Raw genomic sequence first — 17,029 nt, 5'->3', positions numbered from 1 at the left:
GGGTCTGAAAACCTGTTTTAAAATGGCATCCGCCAAATTGTGATCAGTAAGAACGGGCCCTGAAACTCTGCTTGGGGAAAACGCAACAGAATTTACTCGGCATATTACTCCGTCCCAAGTTCTGGCCTGTGAAGGCCTGTCACATTCCAAAATGGCGTCCGCAACAATTTCAATGAGGGAACTGATGGTATATGAAATTACGGACCCTGGAGATTGAGAGCTGAAAACGGAACTATTTGCTCTTCTTGAGACCTCTGGTAAGGGGGGAGTTCAATAAGGCAGAATTCGCTATGGAGTTCAATAAGGCAGAATTCGCTATGGTAAGGGGGGAGTTCAATAAGGCAGAATTCGCTATGGCAACTACAAGACCAGAAACTTCTGGAATCAGCTAGAAGCGGCAGTTGGCTGCACGGCACTCCAAAATGGTGGCCGCAGCGACCGCTGAGTGCTCCTCGAGGCGATGATTGCCTGTCAGGTCAGAATTCAGCTTCGTCTCCCGGCATAAGAGAAAGTTGCTGAGGAGAAATGAGCCTATCGCCACACGGCGCTCAAAATGGCGGCCGCCATGATCAGCTGAGTTGTTTCTGTGAGGCTGCCTAAACCCCCAAAGCACTTCTGTGAGTATTTTGCCGATCTGGGACAGTGCTGATCCCAGCACTGATCAGATGGCAACAGAATGCAAGAATCCACGAATGTAATAAGATTGTACAACCTGCTTTCCTGAACTTATTCTGGGAGCCAATTTACTACGTCCGTCTGGGCTGAGACCAAATCAAAACTGGGGTGTGACCTAGTCCAGCATGGGTGTGGCAATTTGATTGATTTGATCTAATTGGGCAGGAGGGCACACTTAACCCATTTGTGGATTCTCCATTCTTCCATGCTGGAGAATGAAAATTAACTATTAGGAAATAGCTTTGAATTATTGTTTAGCCCAGATAATGCAGATGATGGATTTGAGATAATAAAAGATACTCCATTATTGTGGTGATGTGTTAGGATGAGAAATAGAAAATGTTTATGAAATAAAATAAGAATATATTTATGTAAGTAATATGTGTATTTTAGATAGTATAACTTCCATGTAGTGAAATAAAGGAAATTTGGGCTACCCGAAAATAAAATATTATGGACATTAAGGTTAAATTGGAATATTGCAATTAAACATTAAAATTGGGTAAAACTTAAAAACAGGATATAGATATGCATAAGCAAAAATGTATTGATAAATGTTTTAACTGAGTTTGATATAATTAGAAATTTACTAGCTTAAATATGATATAGCAAATGTTAAGTGAAATGGAGAAGGAATTTTTGATGATGTAATCTGAGATATGTACTAAAGATGTTGTTACTGAACTACTGACTAACCCAATCACCACATTGCTTTCCAAATACTTAATTGTAAAACTGGAAAACTAATAAAAATTTGTTATAAAAGAAAGAAGCATGCAATACTTCATAAATATCCTGAGCCCTGTACTCTTCATAGATGACTTAGATTAGGAAATTGCAGGATACTCATAACATTAAAGTTTTACCATTTGGACAAGAAAAATTAGATGTACATGCAATTATAAGACTGTACTTGCGAAGGCTTGGACACTTTTTAGTTAATAGTTTTATAAAATTGTTTGAAATTATTCAAATTATTATTATACATCAGTTAGACAGTTTATGTGAATCTGATTGCAAGCCACTTCCTCACCCCAATATAGTTTTCCAAGTAGCATCATGGGTATTCTTAGTGTTTCATGGCTAAGTAACTACAGAATTTTCAGATATTTGTCAACATACTTCTTGGTGAAGTTGCTTCTGGACAACTAGAAGTAGTTTGACTTTAAATTTAAAAGATACTGATGCTTGTAGATATTGCCTCAAAGTAAAAAACTAAGAAATACCAAGACAAACGGTTAGTTTTGTAGTCTAATGGCTGGTCCTAGGGCTAAAATTACAAGAATCAGATTTATATTAAAATGGCTAATCATTTTTATTTCACTATAGTATGCACTCAAGTGTTCAATCTGTAAAATTACTTGCTATCCTTTTTAAAGCATAAAAAATCAGAATGTTTATATTTTACATGTATAGATATTAGAACCGTACAATGCTTTACATTTAATTCCAAAATGATAATTCAGAATAGCAACTGTCTGAAAGTCTTTACCAGTTTAAAATATGATTTAAAAGATTGCATATAGATATTATTTTAGTGTTTGCACATGAAATCAGATCCAAAATATTATACGGTCCTAACTGATGGTATGGTGTGGCATGGCATAGCGTAGCGTAGCATAGCATAATATAGCACATAAAACCAGAACACATGAGACCACAGCTAAAGAAGCTCCTTATTGGACCTCCAGAATATCAAACCTTAGGTCCCTTACAACTGGACTAACAAAGAAAAAAAGAGATAAAACCAATGATTTGGCACTAGTAGAGAAATTTGCTTTAGTGATACTCTATTATTAGACAATATATATACACACATCTAATATCCATGATCTTACAGTGAAATTATATATCCATATGCCTTTTTATTCTGTAGAATATGCATGTGCCTTTAAAGTCAACAACATAGTCAGTTTTCAATTATTTTATTCTTTTAAATTTAGCCTAGCTTAACATTCCTGTTCACTAATCAACCTTAGTTTTCACTGGATCAGGGTGAGGGATTTCCTCTTGACCTGATTATGTGTACGGTGTACAATTTTCTCAGAAATCATCTACCTGAAGCAGGTAAAGATTCCCTCAAAACTGAACTATACTTCTGAAGACTCCATGTAGTTCTGTGGGCAACAGTATTTTCCACTATTTTCTTCGGGATTTGTTTTCAGCTTCCAATCTAAGTTTAAGCCCTTGCAATTCCTGGGGGTTTTATTTATTTATTTATTTATTTATTTATGAGACTTATATACCGCTTTAAGTGCAAGCACTCTCTAAGCGGTGTACACCAGTAAGCAATGTGTATGTATGTATGTATGTATGTATGTATGTATGTATGTGTGTGTGTGTATATATGTGTATATATATATATATATATATATATATATATATATATATATATATATATATATATATATATTTACATTGCCCCCAACAATCTGGGTCCTCATTTTACCTACCCCGAAAGGATGGAAGGCTGAGTCAACCTTGAGCCGGTGAGATTTGAACCGCTGACCTGCTGAACACAGTCAGCTAAAGTGGCCTGCAGTACTGCACTCTAACAGCTGCACCACCTCGGCTCCTTCAAGTGTTAATGGGTGTCTATCTAAATGTAGATATGTACGATTACCACACTGCATTTTCTATATTTTATGTTTTTTACAACATAATGGCAAAACAGATTCTGTGCAGTTGTTAAATAGAATGGAGTTGGAATGAACCTTGGAGGTCTTCTAGTCCAGCTCCCTGTTCAAGCAGGAGAACCTATACCATTTCAGACAAGTGACTACCTAGTAGTCTCTTCTTAAAAAACTCCAGTGATGGAGCACCCACGATTTCTGAAGGTAAGCTGTTCCACTGGTTAATTGTCCTCACTGTTAGGAAGTTTCTCCTTAATTCCAGGTTGCTTCTCTCTTTGGTCAGTTTCCAACCATTGTTTCTTGTCTTGCCCTCTGGTGCTTTGGAGAATAATTTGATACCCTCCTTCTTTGTGGCAGCCCCTCAAATACTGGAATACTGCTATCATGTCACTCCCGTTTCTTCTTTTCTTTAGACTAGCCAAACCCAAGTCCTGCAGCCGTTCTTCATATCTTTTAGTCTCCAGGCCTTTGATCATTTCAGTTGCTCTTCTCTGAACTTTTTCCAAAGTCTCAACATCTTTTTTGTAGTATAGTGACCAAAATTGGTTGCAGTATTCCAGGCGTGGTCTTACTAGGTTTTTATAAAGCAGTACTAATATTTTGCGTGATTTTGATTCTATGCTTCTGTTTATACAACCCAGGATTGTATTAGCTTTTTTGGTTGCTGCTGCACACTGCTGGCTCATAGTCAAGTGATCGTCCACTAGGACTCAAAGGTCCCTCTCACAGTTACTATTTTTGAGCGAGGTCTCATCTAATCTCTACTTATATCTTTGATTTTTCCTGCATAAATATAAAACTTTGCTTTTCTCCACATTAAAATTCAGTTTGTTGGATAGGGCCCATTGTTCAAGTCTGTCAAGATCTTTTTGAATCCTGAGTTTGTCTACTGGCGTTTTGGCTATTCCTGCCAGTTTAGTGTCATCTGCAAATTTCATGAGTTCTCCTTCTAGTCTCTCATCTAAATCATTTATGAAGATGTTGAAGAGTACTGGGCCTGAGACGGAACCTTTTACTGCCCCACTGCTTACTTCTCTCCATGTGGATATAGTGCCATTGAGGACTACTCACTGAGTACAGTTTGTCAGTCTACCCCACCCTTTTCTAGCTTACTAAGCAGCAGTTTGTGGTCTACTTTGTCAAATGCCTTACTGAAATCTAAGTATACTATGTCCACAGTGTTTCGCTGGTCTACTAATTTACTCACTTTATCAAAGAATGAAATAAGATTGGTTTAGCATGATCTGTTTTTAACAAACCCATGCTGGCTACTAGTTATAACTTTGTTTGCTTCTAGTTATTCGCAGATCTGTTTTTTTGATTATCTTTTCCAGGATCTTCCCAGGTATTGATGTTAGGCTGATTGGTCTGTAGTTTCCTAGGTCTGTTTTTTTTCCTTTCTTGAAGATGGGAACCACATCAGCCCTTTTCCAATCCTCAGGTACTTCCCCAGTGCTCCAGAATTATAAATTATTATAAGCACTGCTCATCAATGATCGAAGTAGCTACAATTTTATTGGATATAAGTAGGCATATGGAAGCAGATTAATATCTCATAAAACAGAGGATTAAATACTTATTTATATAATTTAATAATAATAGTAGTAGTTGTTGTAATAGTAGTAGTAGTAGTAATAATAATAATAATAATAATAATAATAACAACAACAACAACAACTTTACTGTCACTTTGAATGTACACCAATTGGCATACATCAAAATGAAATTTCGTTGCATACAGGGCCACCACCTCTAATAAACACTCCTTGTTCGTGGCCAGCTCAAGTTTCAGAACGTCCATTTTAGTCTCTAGGGAGCGAATGATGGCAAACAGGATAGATGGAAATGGAGCTCCATGTGGATTAACCCTCAAATTAGCTTGTATTCCTGCACAAAAACCTCGCCTCCTTTACTTTTTCTGATCCTGTCTCTTCCATCTTTTCCTTAAAGGGGCCTCACTCCTTATTGATAATAATTCTTATCTGATGTTTTGTATTAAATTTTGTCATTAGCTTGGTATTTTTGTTTTACTGAAAAAGCATTGAATGCATTGAAATGTAAAGCTAAAAATAATATGGAATTTTAGCTGACATGATTAGGTGGTTTAGTATCATCTGCTGTTATACAATTGCATCTGATAAATGTAATTAATATAGTCATTAATGCACCACCAACAATAAAGTAAGCCTTCATATGTAACCACAACTGGAATACATATACTGGATATAGGTTGGAAGAGGAATGACTAAATTAATATCAGAGAAGAAACCAAATATATTAAAATAAAATTTGTGGCAAAAAAGGAAGCCTGATAATGATAAAGAAAAATATTCTTTTTAGATTTTGGGATCAGAAATTAATTTCAAAATAAATTTCAGAACTAATGGCTATGATATGCTTATTCATAGTATTTATAACTATCAGCAAAACAATACCTATGTAACTGCCTTGAATAGTTTTGAGAATAAAGCATTGCATTGGAAACTGGATAGAATTAAATTAAAACCATAAAACATCCTTATTGTTTGCAGCCTAAGCTAGGACCATAATAAGAATCTATCTTCTAGGCAGGATATTTTTTAATATAATACAATAGACTACTCAGGTCTGAAGTTTGGAAAAGTAATCTCACATAATCTAAAAGAACAATTTTCTGCAAGACCTGTAATCATAACCTGAAATATTATGAAAACAATGTTTCATAATGTTCAAATATATTGTAATATATATTTGTTATATATTTTGGGATTATATGTGATCCCAAAATAATGATCCCAGGCTTCTACATGTAGGGGGAAAGCAAAGTTGAAGAGATTGGCCTGACAAAAGCTAGCTACTGAAAATTTTCAAGAAATTAAACTATACATTTTTAATATGTTCATTATGTTATTAGCAATTACTATTTACCTAGGAAAACTAAATTTTTTACAACCGCAACAAGGTTGTTTTTCTTAATACTAATTATAGATGGTTCTTAAGTTACAACCACAATTGGGACTGGAACTTCCATCACTGAGCGATGCGTTTGTTAAGTGAGTTGTGCACAACTTGATGCCACAATTTTTGTCATGGTTATTAAGCAAATCACATAGTTGTTAAGTGAACCTGTCTGTCCCCATTGTCTCTGCTTATCAGAAACTTCTGGGAAAGTCATAGATGGTGATCATGTGACCAGTGTCACCCTGGGACACTGCAACTATTATATATACATGTTGGTTACCAAGCACCCAAATTTTTATCATGTGACTGCGAGGAAACTGCAACAATCATAAGTGGGTGGACCAGTCACTTTTTTCAGCACTGATATAGAAGTAGTCCTCAACTTACAACAGTTCATTTACTGACCATTCGAAGTTACAATAGCACTGAAAAAAGTGACTTATGGCCATTTTTCATACTTATGACTGTTGCAGCATCCTCATGGTCACATGGATACTTGACAACTGACCCACATTTTTGACGGTTGCAGTGTCCCAGAGTCATCTGATCCCCTTTTGCAAACTTCTGATAAGCAAAGTCAATGGGGAAACCAGATTCACTTAACAACAGAAGAACTGCAGTGATTCACTTAACAAATGTGGCGATAAAAGTTTTAAAATGGGACAAAACTCACTTAACAAACGTCTCACTTAGTAACATAAATTTTGGGCTCAATTGTGGTTGTAAGTTGAGGACCATCTGTAATTCTGAATGGTTGTTAAACAAATGACTTACATGCTCAATTTGAACTATTTTGGAAGCAAGAACCTTTTTATCTCTCTCTATTAAAGTGCGATATCCTCTTCCCATTTCTAAATGTATTTGGTTGGGCACCGTAACTTAAAATTCATTAAAAGAAAGAACATTATGGAAATGGTTAACTTTTTATTATGAGTCTAAATCCAATCAATATTATTATGCTTACATTCAAGTATTCTATACTGTGACTGAACTGAGAGATATTTAAAGATGAATGTTAACAAGCTCTTTGAATAATATGCCTTTTTATTTTGCCACTTGAAAAAAATATTTGTCATCTGTCTGGGACAACTTGTTAATTTAATGTTTATTGTGTCATCTGCCTAAGATTTCTCCCCAAGCCAATCAGAGAAACAACTTCATGGGTTATTTTAGATTCTTCTATTAACAATGGATGTATAGGAATTAAATGAACCAGCAGCAATTGTAGGATAGAAACATGAAAAGCCAGTGACATAATGGATAGATCCTAACTAATTATAAAATATCATTTTATGGTTATGTTAGTAACATTGTCTATAACTGATCACAAAGTTGCTTTCTTAAAAATTATTTGAATTAAAATTACTAATGTAGTAATTGGCTGTACATAATTTGGTTTATTCTTGACCGCTGTTTATTATAATAGACTGAATGATAAGAGTTCACCTTCCCCCAGTGATCAGGGGTTGGTTAAGTGGGAATATCCCTTTGAGGTTTGTTTGTGCTTGGTTGCCATTTTAGATTTTAGCTTTGCATTTATATATTGGTTTGTTTTTGTTGTCATGATTACATAATTATTATTGTTTATGTTATACACCAGACTTAAATTGTTTTGAGTTTGCAGCTTTATAAACTTCAAAATTATCTGGATCTATTTCAGTCAGTTTCAGGCCAGGATACAATACAGAGACAGCCTTGCTCATCCTGCTAATGACCTTTGGCCGAGGCAGCATGGGAGTGGTGTATCTATCCTAGCACCTCTTGATCTATCACTGGCTTTTGATAGTGTTGACCACATTATCCATTCAGTCTTAGTGTAATTATTCTCCATTTGGGATAACAATATTTAGAGATCTCTAGAATCTATCCCCACTTGGTTCTGAGATCTTAGGTTGTCCATCTCTGAAATGGAGAGACAAATTACCCAATAAAGTTACATCACAGTTGTATCAAGATAACCATCAAAGATTTTGCGTTTAACTATTAATTTATGTGAACACTGTATGAGCATTGTTTTATTTGGTTCAGTAGGTAATTAGCAGTAATGCAATTTACAGTGAAGAAATAAATATCTGAAGTGGGATTTGTTAACAATTTTATTGTTAACTAATCGTTCCTTATTTAAGGAAACAAACTTAGATCTACTACTATAGTCAATACCATATAGATTGTACCACAAATACTGGTAAAATAATGTAAAACCATGTGCTTTACATTACAGTAACTTTTGACTAATACTGTGGGCTTTAGTTATCTACACTGTGTTTGGTCAGTATGGATAATTGATTTTGGATTACTTTTGCTCATTATTGATAAGTTATTGATTTGGATGATGCATAAATATGGCTAAGGACATATGTTTTTACTGGTTCTTGTATTCACATCAAAGCAGTCTTTCCCCTAAATGCATTGAAAAGTATTCCTATGTATAATATTTTAATTAATATGAGGACATTTCTTCTGAACTCAATGGTAATTCTGGGAGCAGTTTTCTGTTTTTATTAGTAGATGATACTACAATCAAGATGAATTACTTTAAAAGTATAACATATGCAGTATGAACATTTTAAAGAATATTCACATTTCAGATAAGTATGACAGGAAACAAATCTTTTTTGTTCAGATGTAGAACTGTAAATTATTCTATAAATATATAAAACATTGGACACAAATTACCAAACAGAAAAACCAATATGCTTGTTGCCTGCAAAATCATAAGAGTAATATGAAAATGTATATGTGAACAAAAACCAACACTATTAATGCCTGTCAATATATATGGCAATAAATATTCTAGGTTTAAAAACATGAAGTATTTCTGATTTCTAATCCAAATATTTCTGCAAGAGTTTTGGGTAATCTGATTTTTTAGAAAGAAGTTTATTTATCTGTCCCATGTAGCCTTTTGTTGATATGCAAATAATACAGATATGCAAATAATAGATAAATCTAGGTTAAAGATTCATGTTGAGATGTGCCTGAAGTTTAACAAAATATTTTTAATGTATTTTCACAGACTATAAAGTTGGATCAGGTTCCCGCTGCCTGTTCAATCATGCTATAATAGACGTGACCAACATCCCTTCTCCCTGAACTAGTATATTATTACATTTTCTTTAAAATATATATACTTTTACTTTTCTGACAGGATTTACAAGCCTTTTCACCCTTCATCTTGTCTTGCTGGAGTATATTCTAACAGATGTGGAATGTCACAAATACCTCAAAGAAAAAGTCAAGTTGCATCTTCACAATAAGAACGCCTATGAATTCAGACAATTCTCTTTAAAGCATATTTTTATGTTCCCTGTAAAATGTCACCTCTAAGTTTAAGATTGGCAGCACAGAGATTCAGGTTCAAATCATGGAAACCCACTGAGGAGCTCCAGTCCCTCTCAGGCAATCCAACTTCACAGCTTTGTTGTTGCAGGAGAGAATGATCATAAACAAACAATATTTATGCTTCTACAAATAAGCAGAAGAGAAATCCTGCCTTTCTTTTTCTAGCTATTCCAGTCCGAGATACTATTTCAGAGCAAAAGTGAGCAACTGAGAAGAGAGGAATGTCAAGAACATGTTTTGCATGTCAGAGTTTGTTGTATAGAGCAAAATAGTAGTAGTAGTAGTAGTAGTAGTAGTAGTAGTAGTAGTAGTAGTAACAGCAATAATAATAATATGCATGACCTGGTGGCAAGGCTGTGATGCTGTGCCCTTGAAATCAAATCTTCTAATATGGAGACAAGCTTTATAGAGAGAAATGAGGGGGAAGAGGCTAGGAAGCCCCCTTTTTTGAAATTACACTAGATTATCTCTCTGACCAATTTTCACAGCCCAAACCGGCTGGAGCTGATTATTATTCCAGGCACAGGTTCTTGCTGCTGCTGCTGTGATACCCACTGCAAAAATCTACCTGGCACCCCACTTGACGACTTTGAATGGCAAAGCTGACCTGCCGTCCTTCTCTCTATCCTCCCCCAGAAGATCCCCTGCCCGGTCAGATTCTGCCTTATCCTAGTAGGTTACTTTTCAGACACACCTTTCCTCCGAGTGACACACATTCCCTAAAAAGCTTGAGGCACCATTATTCACCCTGGCTCACCCACCACCTCCGCCGGGCTTGGGCAGGGTTTCCACCTGCTGACTAAAGCGGCTCCTCAGACCTCCATTTATGCAGCAAATAACAAGAAAAAGCATATATCCTACCTATGCGGTAGCAACTACTGGCAGAGGGATGCGCACAGCTGGGCTGTCAGCTGAAGACTTCCCGCCTCAACCGCAAGCACCTGGGAGTGCTCTGCCTGCACGCTTGTCCAGCCCGCCTTCTCCAGCCCAGAGCGTCTTCCCCACTGCCTTGACAGTTGCCAGAGGGGCTGTGGGCGGACCAAGCCGATCGGGGCAACAGGCCGAGGCTGGGAACTGAGGGAGTGCCGGTACCGATTGGACGAGGGTGATGTCACTCTTGGACCCGGCAATCAGAGCGGTGGTGTTGGATCTGAGTGGGGCTTTGCGGGCTAAGAAACCGTCGCAACCTGCCTGCCGGTTGCAAAAGAGCCATGGACGGGGGAGTCAGTGGAAAGCAGTAAGATTAAACCAGGTGGCACAACTGTGGATGCAGCCCCTTAGATCCCCTGGAGAAACGGCGTCGACGGCAAAGAGAGTCGCCCTACTCCATCCCCACCCGCCCATCCCTTCTCTATTCGCGATGACACATTATTGCAGATGCAAAAGCGACGCAGCAGCTCCACCCGCCGCCTCAGTGCTGGGGGAAGCAGCGGTTCGCACATGCTCAATCGCACAGTGAAGCCCTGGCGAAGCATCTGCCCTGCACCGGCCATCGATCTGGGTGTTGTTCCTAAGGAATTAAGGCGTGGAGAAATTTAGGTCGCCGCGCAGCGAGGAAAGGATAGCTACGGCAATAAGTAACGAAGTCAGCTGCTGGCTGTCAGGGGACTAGTTGGGCAGGGGAGTCAGAAAAACAATGCCTAGAAGGGTTGTGCGTCGAATTTCAGGAACAGAAAAATAAAGGAACAGTGGGACACAAGAAAAACTATTAAGAGTGAGAATTAAATATTCGAGCTTGTATGTTATTGTGCCGTTACTTTAAAAGTGTTGAAAGAAAAATCTTCAGGTCCAGTCTAAACTGGGAATAAGAAAAAGGAGACTGCTTTAGGAAAGAAGGTCGGATATTGAGTTACCAGAAATTTCAGTGATAACAGCATCTGTGTTCCTGCATTGGCTGACAAAATGGAGCTGGGAGTGGTGGGTTTTTATACCTTCTTGGGCTTTTGTGTTTGGAGTTGTTCCTGTTCCTGTGGCATGAACTTTGACCCAGGCCTGAGTATGCTCTTCTGGGTTAATGATGGGTTAATCCTATTATGTCTTGAAGGTCACGTCCTGCTTCTTGGGCTGTGGCTGATGACTATGTCCTTTGTTGGATTTTTGGATGAGGGGTTGCTGGTTCTAATCTTATCATTCATGGCTATCAAATCTTGCTCCAAGGGATTTCGAAAGATACTGTCTTGAATGGGCTTCTGCAGGTAGTATTTGCTCATGAATGGGGCCTCAGTCTTTCTGAATGGGATTATCAAATCTGCCTTTCTACAAAACTGGTCTGCTTAGTTTTGAGGGAAGTTAGCCCAGAGAAAGAAATATTAAAAAGGGCAGAAAAATATATTTTTCCTCAAAAGGACTTTTTAAAACCAAACCTGGCCCCAAATCTATCTCTCTGCCCCAAGCAAGAGCTAGGCCCATACAAATGCAGATGTAAAACCATCAGAAAGTTGGAGCCAGAGCAATCAAGACAAAAGAGAAGATCTGCATACCCCACCCAAACTCTAGGAGTCAGCCCTGTTAGGAATAAAATTTTAGAATAAAAAGTAAAGTTAAGTGACACGTACTCTATAAAATTTCTACACATAGACTGCAAGATTTCTACATGTACACATACCTTGGAAGAGTTCTGCACGTAGGCTATAGGATTTCCACACTGAGCTATAGGATTTCATGATAAAGTACATATAAGGGAATAGGTGAAGCAAAATAGTAAGGGGCAGGGATAATGTATTTTGTTTAGGCGATCCTGATAAGATTGTAACCTCAGAGGAGGGGCCAAGGCGTCAGGATAGAATGTATATAATGTGTGTTTTTGCTGTGACCAGGTGTGGCTCAAATATTTATTTGGAGTCCACCACGCTTTGCAAACCGTTATAGCCAATAAATCTCTGTCTAATTTCAACTTGCTGTTTGGTGTTATTCAGTGGGCTAGAATTTCTACCAACAGTTTTGGCGCCCAATGTGGGGCTCGAGACCGGGATCGTTTGTCTGCACCAGATCCAGAAGGTGACATGGAAGGCATGCCCTGTCGATTTCAACAGTCTATCTCATCTTGTTGGTAAAGGAGCAGCAATGCTTTCCTCGGCGAACCAATAGAGTTGATATTAGACAGAGATACGAATTGAACCGGTGTGTGTGTTGCTGGCTTCCGGGAACTGGGCAACTCTGTGCACGGACCTAGGTAAGTGTTCTGGGGTGGCCAGTATACACTGCCTAGGCAGTCGGTGGGAAGACTGGGTAGGCCTGTGTGAATTTGAGACAGTGTGTGTGTGACATCCCAAGTATCCACTTAGCGAAAGTGGACCTCTGATATGCGAATGCGTATCTAGAGGGATCAGGGGGAAGTGAATTAAGGAATTTATGTGAAGTCTCAATTAGAATACACAGGACGGTAAACCAGTATAGGCAACACAGGGAGTACTCCAGGAAAGAAGTGTTTGAGAAAAAGAAGAAGGAACCCCAAATTAAATATAGATAAAGAAAGTCCATTAGGGATTTTATTGAGTAATTGGGGAAAATCTCCATATAATGAAATAATTAGTAAATTAGACATAACCAAGGAAGATATGGTTAATTTGTGTTGTTTTGTCTGGTGGGAAGATGAAAAAGTAGAGTGGCCTAGATTAGGAACAAATGACTATTTTGCTTGTCAGAATTTATATGTCAAGGAAAACATGTAAATCATTAGTCAATGAGTTAGACTATGCTTTAATTTGGAACCCAGGTAAATGGGTCACCTTGACTATGAGTGGCCCTAGCCCTCATAAAATAACCTCAATATATTTACAAGAAGAAGAGAAGAATGAAATAGAGGAAGAAGATGATGAAAAATCCATGAAATATTTACCCCCACCTTATAATCCTAATCTACCACAACCAACAAATGTACAAATACCTATTCCACCACCCCTACCAGCTCCTGTAACACAAGCCCAGGGAGCTGTGAGAGGTGGACCCTATAAGGTATTAATAAAAGAATTGGAACAATTGAAGAAAGATATAAAGAATTTTCCCTTTAAGGATAAACCACTACAGGCTTTTCCTTTAAGAGAAGTACCCAATGGAGTAGATGGCCAAGGACAGGCTCGTATCAGTTTTGTACATGAGCCCTTAAAGGCATCTGAATTACGTGCCTTCAAGAAAGAAATGAAAAGCATGATAGAAGATCCAATAGGGGTAGCAGAGCAACTGGATCTGTTGTTAGGAGCAAACATACACACATGGGATGAATTAGGAGTGATACAGAGCACGTTATTTACAGCAGAAGAAAGACAGTTAATTCAAAGAGCAGCTCGTTTGGTCTGGACTAGGGAACATAATCCCCAAGCACAGGGGGCAATTTTGGCAGATGTAAAGTTTCCTGTAAGACCAAATTGGGATAATAATAATGCTGCAGATAGACAAAACATGGAAGATATGAGAGTATTATTGATAAGAGGAATAAAAGAAGCTGTTCCAAAAGCACAGAATATGAGTAAAGCTTTAATGATAGAACAAGAAAAAGAAGAATCTCCAGCTACATTCCTCCAAAGACTGAAAGACAGAATGAGGAAGTATTCTGGAACTGATCTAGATGACCCAGCAAATACTCTTCTGGTAAAAATACAATTTGTGGTAAAATCCTGGCCAGATATAAGTAAGAAATTACAAAAATTGGAAGGATGGACAGGGAAAAGTATAGATGTTAAAGGCAGCACAAAAGGTATATGTGCAAAGGTATATGTAGAGAAATTTAGGCAACAGAATAAAATGATGGTTGCCACAATAAACCAAGTAATAAAACAAAAGGAAAAGAATACAGAAGGAAAATGGATATTACCTGATGGATAGCAGGTGTTGAATAAAGCCATAACATGTGAAGTAATCCAAACATTCCATGAGGGTTTTAGAAGACGTGTTTCTGAAAGGTATGGCTACAGGAGAGTTTTCACTGTTGTGAAACAAATAACGGCCGGATGTCTCATTTTGCAAGAAAGTTAATAGGCAAGCTCTAAGAGCAAAGGAAATTGGGAAAGGAAAGGAGCTCATTGGCTTTTGAACAGTTCCTTGAAATTATAATAATAGTTATTTGTTTGTCAGGAGAAAGTATGAAATGAAATATCTGTATGTGAAAGTGCTTATACAAGCAGTTTGAATGGAAGTGAATGTGTGGCTATACTGATCCTGTGTGTGTGTGTGTGTGTGTGTGTGTGTGTGTGTGTGTGTGTGTTTCTCCCCCATCCCAGACAGATTTTTTTTTGTTACTGTAAAAATGAAATGGAAAATGCATGTGAAGAGAAAACTATTTTGTTAGTGGTGAAATTGTTGCATAATTTCTTCTTTTCCTGTCTCTTTCCCCCCACCCCCAGCCGGCTGTATTGCTTTAAGAGCGAGAAAGACAGAAAAGAAAAGGGGGGTCTGATCTTTTTAACTTTTTTTCTGCTTAGAATTCTGGTTTGAGGAAGGTGAGCTGGATGTGAAATTTAATACCCATTCTTGCAGTAAGAAATGTTATTTTTTTTAAAAAAATAAATGAAATATGAGAAGAACTGGAATACACCTATATAACCATTAACCAATAGAAATGACTTTGAATTGATTTGTTTAGATTTATAAATGATTTAACCTATTTAATGGAAATTTGTTTTCATCTGAATGGAATCTGATTAAATTGGAATTTGACTAACTTTATATTAAAACCAAAGAGTTGATACTAGAGTTTGATACAAAAATATTTCAGTAACTCAGAATATTTCATTAAGCTTGTTTATTTATTTATTTTGTGGAGTTGCTTTTTGTTGTTGTTGTTTTATTTATTTTTTTTAGTTTTTATCTCTGTGCAGGACACACATAAAAATAATAATAATACCTAAGAGAATTGAAGGAATTATAATTCAACCTTGTTTAAAACGAAGGAGTTGAGAAAAAAAAATATTTTGGGGGGGATTATAAATGAGCTATGTTGTTTTGAATAAAGATTTGTATGCAAACAAACTCAAGCAGAGTTTGGTGAGCACTCCTTTGTTGGCTCTTTACTAAGTAATCTGTTTGTAAATACATACGGACAAAGGAATGGCTAAGGGAGGGATAATTGATACTTTTCTATGGTTAATATATGGTTGGTTATACAATAAGTATGATATGTAGACAAATACATAAAATGTTCTATAACATCTAATGGTGAGGCTATTTCAATGCATTCAAGTTGATTTTAAATTACCTCAAGTGGGAAATTCCACAATATGAAACTCAAATGACTTGGATAAAATGTTTACCTTTAGTATTGTTGCAAATAAGAACACAACCACAGAAAGATTTAGGATTGTCTCCTTATGAGTTGTATGGTGTGTCATTTATGCCTGGAAACATCTCCATGGACTCTTTAGTAACAAGGGATAAAGTAATAAGACATTATGTGCATAAACTGTCGCAGTATCTTGATCATTGCAGGAAACAAGGCTTGCTGATCCAAACACCCCCTTTGGAATTTCCTGTCCACAAGTTTGAGGTGGGACAGTGGATCCTGATCCGAATGTGGAAGGAGGAGAAATTGCAACCTAAATGGGAAGAACCATTCCATGTGTTGCTGACCTCTGAAACTGCAGTTCGGACGAAAGAAAAAGGGTGGACTCATACATGAGTGAAGGGACCAGTAGCTGAACCAAAAGGACAGTGGACCTGTGTTCCGGGTGACGACTCGTTTAAATTGATACTGTGTAAAATTCCTGTTTAAATGTGTTGGTACTGTGCTGTAAATGCCATGTTGATTGTTGTTGTTTCCATTGTATTGACTGTGTAAGATGTACTGGATGTGAAGAACATTTTGGACCATACGATATAGTACTCATTAAAAAGAAATTGAAACCTTTTGAGGAATATACTGAGACATTGACTGGAGTGGTAAGATATACTCTAAAAGATACTCCTTCAATCCAATTAGTCCAGGAAGAACAACGAGAAGCCTTCATAAAATATCACAGTTTAGAAGAAGATTAATATAAAATATAATTAATATAAATTAATATAAAATGCGAATATTTGTCCCTGGCTGTATATCTCTCCCTCTCTAGAGAGTGATATAGAAGAGCAACAGAAGCAGAAGGATGTGAAGCCTGCATTACCAATGCCACCAAAGGGGTGTATATTTCAATCTATATGTCAATTAAATAAAACACAATATTCAGTTTGTAAGGGAAGAGACAAAAAGATACAATGCTATGATCCATCGATGCCAACATATTTGAATTTCAGTATATATGTGAGTTTAGCTAAAGTAGGAGTGAGACTGAGGCCTGAAGGTGAAGAAAGATTAATATACATCAATTCTACTAAAATATTAGAAAAAGGGGACAGAAAAAGCTTTGATACAATTTGATGCATGCACAGTATTAAGTTTATCTTATCTCACCACAAAGTGTGGAGACTCTGGTTGGATCACAGCATATAAACAAAATCATAAATATGTCCCA

The 17,029-nt window shown here is 37.1% G+C and overlaps 1 protein-coding gene and 1 long non-coding RNA gene across 10 annotated transcripts in view; one reads left to right on the top strand and one right to left on the bottom strand.

Moving 5' to 3' along the window:
- CNTN1 (contactin 1) overlaps window positions 1–10,876 on the bottom strand; it is a 370,454-nt gene extending 359,578 nt beyond the window's left edge. For 3 of the 6 annotated variants that reach the window (XM_039340674.1, XM_039340672.1, XM_039340677.1), the window contains exon 1: window positions 10,452–10,874. The gene's annotated coding sequence lies outside the window, so the exon portion shown is untranslated. Of the gene's footprint in view, window positions 1–10,451 lie in introns of all 6 variants that reach the window. The other 3 variants (XM_039340676.1, XM_039340675.1, XM_039340678.1) reach the window with 3 other exon arrangements.
- A 123-nt stretch (window positions 10,877–10,999) lies between these two features.
- Window positions 11,000–16,595, top strand: LOC120306794. 4 transcript variants are annotated; one of them, XR_005556390.1, is made up of 4 exons: window positions 11,000–11,785; window positions 12,506–12,762; window positions 14,930–15,025; window positions 16,011–16,595. It is a non-coding gene; the product is annotated as an uncharacterized LOC120306794 (long non-coding RNA). The 4 variants fall into 4 exon arrangements; XR_005556388.1 differs by lacking the exon at window positions 16,011–16,595 and having other exon boundaries at window positions 11,000–11,507; window positions 12,529–12,762; window positions 14,930–15,263; XR_005556389.1 differs by lacking the exon at window positions 16,011–16,595 and having other exon boundaries at window positions 12,529–12,762; window positions 14,930–15,263.
- Window positions 16,596–17,029: the final 434 nt, after the last annotated feature.

This window comes from Crotalus tigris, unplaced genomic scaffold (assembly GCF_016545835.1).
Source record: "Crotalus tigris isolate CLP2741 ecotype Arizona unplaced genomic scaffold, ASM1654583v1 scf7180000017753.6788120, whole genome shotgun sequence".
Taxonomy (NCBI): domain Eukaryota; kingdom Metazoa; phylum Chordata; class Lepidosauria; order Squamata; family Viperidae; genus Crotalus; species Crotalus tigris.
This window is presented reverse-complemented; position numbering and strand designations above follow the sequence as displayed.